The following is a 5,351-nucleotide window of genomic DNA, read 5'->3' as shown; positions in this document are numbered from 1 at the left end:
TTCTAAGCCTGTAATCTTTATAGAAATAGACTGCTACATCTCTTTCCTGCAGAGTGGCTGATGGATTTGAACTACTGGTCTTTGTGATTAGCAGCCAGACATTGTAATGACTGTGTCACTAGAGTGCATTAGACTATGGGCATTTTAATACAGACTCAACAGGCAGTGAGTTTGGTTTGTGTTTATTTATTTTATGAAAGAAAAGGCACAGAAAAATAAGTGTTTTTTTTTTGTTTGTTTGTTTTTTTCCTGCTGCAAACATTTATGGCACTCATAGTGAGCCCTCCTTGGGTTTCTGAGGCAGTGTCATTACAGAAGTAGGTTGCCAACCTTCCTTCTGAGGAGTAGCTGGTGGGTTTGAACCACCAGCCTTCTGGTTAGCAGTCAAATGCTTTAGGCACTATGCTACCAGAGCTCCTGCTGTGAACATCTATGGCAGGAGACTATGTGATAAGGAGGGGACTGGTTCTCTCCTGTGGACAGAGACCACATTCAATGTCGAAGACATCTGGAAAGATAGAAAATTTTTGAAGATAGATGTCATTCTCTCTCATTTTTCAACTGTAGAGGACTAGGTCATATTCTAAGCTTTAAAAATAGACAGTGGTGATAGCAGAATTGGCCTTTTAATATATTGATAAGCTCAGGTAAAACATTAATGCAAATAAACAGTCATAATAGAAAAAATGCTATTTCTTATCTATTCAAACATTTTAAAGTAATTCAATGTAGTAACCAATATTTGTATTAGCAGTCTATGAAGTATACTTATGTGTATTTGATATGAGTTTCTCAATTTTAATTGCTAACATTTGTTGAGCAAACAATAGATGTCAAGCTTTTCTCTAAATGCCCACTCAATCCTCTTATCATCCCTTTTATTAAGGAAACAGAGACACTGAAAATGTGTAACTCAGACAAGGTTACACTGCTAATCTTGGTGGAGCAGGGGTTCAAACTTGAGAAGACTGACTCCAAGTCCCACCTCTTACCACTTTACCATACAACAACATAAGACTGGGAGAGTAGATTTTTTTTTTTGTTGTTGTTGTTGTTGTTATATTTCTATTCTAGTTTGAAAAATAGGGAAAATTATATTTAAATGGGAGAAATGCAAAATGAAGGAATACAGACATTACTCCAGCTTCCAGCCACCAAGTTTACTATATCATTTTTCCTTGAGTCCTAGGGAGTTCATCTTCAAAAGAAACACACAGAAGCTGTTGTTTGTTATGTGCCATTGAGTCGGACCTCATAGTGACCCCTCCTTGGGTTTCTGAGGCTGTATCACTATGGAAGTAGATTGCCCCATCTTCCTTTCGAGGAGTCGCTGGTGGGTTTGAACCTCCAGCCTTCTGGTTAGCAGTCAAGTGTCTAAGGCACTACGCTACCAGAGCTCCCTACACAGAAGCAATGTACTAAAATGCAGTGCAACATGAAATGTCTGCAACATGAAAGGACATCAAAAATGCCATTGGATTTTAGAGGAGGAAGTGTACCTCTTCCTGGGGGAAGGGGTATGTGCTAAGCTTTACCTATAGGGTCAATCTCAAGTTCAAGAAAGATGGTTGATCAAACATTAGAAAATTTTAGGGGCTTTAAAAATATCCATAGCTCATAACTTTCACACTGGTCTATTTTGATACTTCAAATTGTCTTTAAATAGTGATTATTGTCAACAATTAACTGTAAAGATTATAAAATACAAATATGGCACATTGCCTGTGGAAAATGATAGAAAAGAACTTATGTTTAGTAACAATAACTGTAATTTAACAGTTTAAGTGTTTCTTAACTGCTAATTAAAGTTTGGCAGTTCAAATCCAGCCAGTGGTACTGCAGAAGAAAAGCCTGGTGATCTACTTCTATAAAGATTATCATCAAGAAAACTCAATACAACAGTTCTACTTTGTAATGTGTGGGATGGCCATGAGTTAGAACTGACTCACAGTAATGGGTTTTGTTTTTGATATATGCACCAAGCACTATCCTTTTTACTTTACAAATTTATAGAGTCTTTGCAGTAAATTGTTGATAACAAGGACTATTTAAAGGCAATTGGAAGCATCAAAATAGACAAGTGTGGAAGGATACACAATAATTTGTAAACTAGTTATCGTAATTACTTCATTTTACAGATGAAGAAACTGAGGCACAGGTTTCCCAGGGCAAAGTTTCAAGACACAGAGATATTTGAAATGTAAGAAAACGTAAAAAAGAAAATTTTGAGTGAATGAGGCAGATATACCACATCTTCCAATAAAACAATGTACTTGGAGGCAGGAAACCAATATAAATTCACACCCTGCCACTGGGTGGCTCTATGACTTTCTTGTTGTTGTTGTTATGTGCCGTCAAGTCGGACCCCACTCATAGCGACCCCTCCTTGGGTTTCCGAGGCAATATCACTAGGGAAGTAGATTGCCCAACCTTTCTTCCGAGGAGTGACTGGTGGGTTTGAACCTCCAGCCTTCTGGTTAGCAGTCAAGTGCTTTAGGCACTACGCTACCAGAGCTCCTTGTATTTCACTATCTCCAGCCTTCAGTTTTCTTCTTAGTAAAATGAAATAATAAGAACCACTAGATTTATGAGGTCTTTTCACTAATTCACGTATGATTTCTTCTTTCCTGGTTTGACAGAATCTTAGGGTACAGAAATGACACCAAGGGTATAAGGTGCAAAGGCTAGAGAGATGATTATAGGAAAATTCCTTCTTATTATTTTCTTTCCCAGGTGATAGAATCAGTTAACTGAAAGGTTGCGGGTTCAAGTCCACCCAGAGGCACCTCAGAGGAAAGGCCTGGTGATTTACTTCTAAAGAATCAGCCACTGAAAACCCCATGGAGTACAGTTCTATTATAATGCACATAGGGACATTGTGAGTCAGAATCAACCTGATGACAACTACTTTTTAAAATTCTCTTCCTTTGCCTTGTTACTCTCTTTACACAGCTCCTTTTTTATTTTATTTCTTGTCACAGTCTCTCCTCTTTATCCACTTATAGCTATATTCATAGAAGGTTTCTCTTCACGCCATACTGCTTCATAAGTGCAATTAGCCTCTTTGGCCTTCAGAACCACATGTGCTGGGTTTTTTTTTTGTTTGCTCATTTGTTTGCTTTATCTTGCTGTTGCTGTTATTATGTACCATCGAGTCGGACATGACTCATAGCGACCCCTCCTTGGGTTTCCAAGGCAGTATCACTACAGAAGCAGATTGCCCCATCTTCCTTCCGAGGAGTGGCTGGTGGGTTTGAATCACCGGTCTTTTGGTTAGCAGTCAAGTGCCTTTAGGCACTATGCTACCAGAGCTCCTTTGTTTTACCTTAGGACACTAGCTAGTTCAGATTTTCTGAGTTACTGATCCTAAAAATTAAATTTGCATTCACTTGCCTGGTTAAAACTATAGATTCTTGAATCCAGTGGGCAAATACTTGAACTGGTTAAGAATTCAGAGGGGTTCATCAGAGAGGTATATTCAGGGGGATGTGTATCTAATGAAGATAGTTCTAGTGAAGTAACACTAGATAGACATCCCCCTGAATATATACCTCTCTGATGAACCCCTCTGAATTCTTAACCAGTTCAAGTACTTACCCACTGGATTCAAGAATCTATAGTTTTGACCAGGCAAGTTAGTGCAAATTTAATTTTTAGGATCAGTAGCTCAGAAAATCTGAACTAAAAATGTAGATACTTTATTTCAGAGCATAGAATCCACCTATTACCCAAATCTCTTCTTTTCATTAATGCTTTCCTTTTCATAACCTATAATCCTTTCTCCCTGACATCCCCCTGATTATGTTCAGCTGTGCAGACTCAAACCATCATAAGGTCACTGCACATAGTCTTGGCACAAATCCTGGTTAAGTATTACCAAGTTTCCAGACTCACCAGCTAGAGCTACCCAGAATTAGGCTTGCTGCCCTAAGTCAATTATTCCAGTTTTTTGTTGTATACCTTCAGTATAGGTGTGTCAAAGGGTTTGTAGTCTTATTCCTAGTTTCCAAAACATTTTTTCTAGTTAATGTGATGAGCTTTGTGTTAGTTTCCTTATTTAAAAGCTTGTGATCATGATTAATCCTGTAGCTGTTGTGAACACCATCCCCTTCACTAGGACACACTGTATGACATGTTTTTATTATTGTCCCCCATAAGTAATGTTCACTTCAATCCCTTAAAGCCTCTTCAAAGCATCAGGCTGCACTACATCACTTTGGTTGTTTTGAAATCATCACAATGTAAATTTTGTTGTTGTCATGTTTCAGCTCCTTCCACTCTACGGAAACTACTTTACAGCTCCTAACTTGGTCCCTTCGGATGCTGATTTGAATTGCTGGATGTCAAAGAAAAAATTAACTCCTTACCACATATAAAAGGTAACTCTTGGGATATGTGTGCAACATACCCTGAGAACTGGCTTCACTCAACACAGGGGTTCAGTTGTCTGGTTCATTCTAGGAAATCATAAGTCAACAGTTGGCACACTTTTCTGTAAGAGACCAGCTACTAGTTATTTTAGATTTTTGGGGCTATAGTCTCTTTTGCAACTACTTAACTCTGTTGTAGAGCAAAAACAGCCATGGAAAATGTAAAAATAAATGGTATTGTTTTACAATAAAATTTAGTTTAGGCTGGATCTGGGCCATGTCCAAGAGTTGAGGATGACAAGAAAAGATGCTAATTGGTATACCTTTGTCATTTGAACTCAAAAGGCATGCAGACTTGAGTGCAGGGAGGTGACTCTTATCCAACAAGTACAAAGAGTGATCTGACCTGTGGGACTGATAAAAGAAATAGAAGTTCTCTTTTTACTTAATCCCTGAATCCACTGATCTCTGGTTTATTTTCATTTGTGACTAATGCCACTGAGAACCTAACATGTCTTAAACAGAATTTACACAGAATATGAAAATGTCCGAGTCAAGTTCAAGTTGCAAGTGACAGAAACTTAACCCAACCTACTTGAATAAACAGAAGGAAAAGTATGTTACAATTGGCTCATGTAACTGATTGACTTCAACTATATGACAACTGATGCCATTGGATTTTTATCCACATTTTGGTTCAATATTTCTCAGTTAGGCTTCTTTCTCAAATAAACTTTCTACACTTAGTGACAAAAATGAACATGAGGATTCTAGGTTTACATTTCAGGTTTTCAAAGAAGCAAGTCCACCCACATATTTACTGGTAATTCAACAAAAATCTAGAAAAAAGTCTGATTGAATAAGTTTGGAGTGTGTTCCTATTGTGTTCTTGTGATGGTTAGGTGCCATTGAGTCAGTTCTGACTCATAGTGACCCTATGTACAATAGAATGACACACTGGCTCATCCTGCACTAGCCTCA

Source organism: Orycteropus afer, unplaced genomic scaffold (genome assembly GCF_000298275.1).
Source record: "Orycteropus afer afer isolate SDZICR_OR568_19922 unplaced genomic scaffold, OryAfe1.0 scaffold00046, whole genome shotgun sequence".
NCBI lineage: Eukaryota > Metazoa > Chordata > Mammalia > Tubulidentata > Orycteropodidae > Orycteropus > Orycteropus afer.
This window is presented reverse-complemented; position numbering follows the sequence as displayed.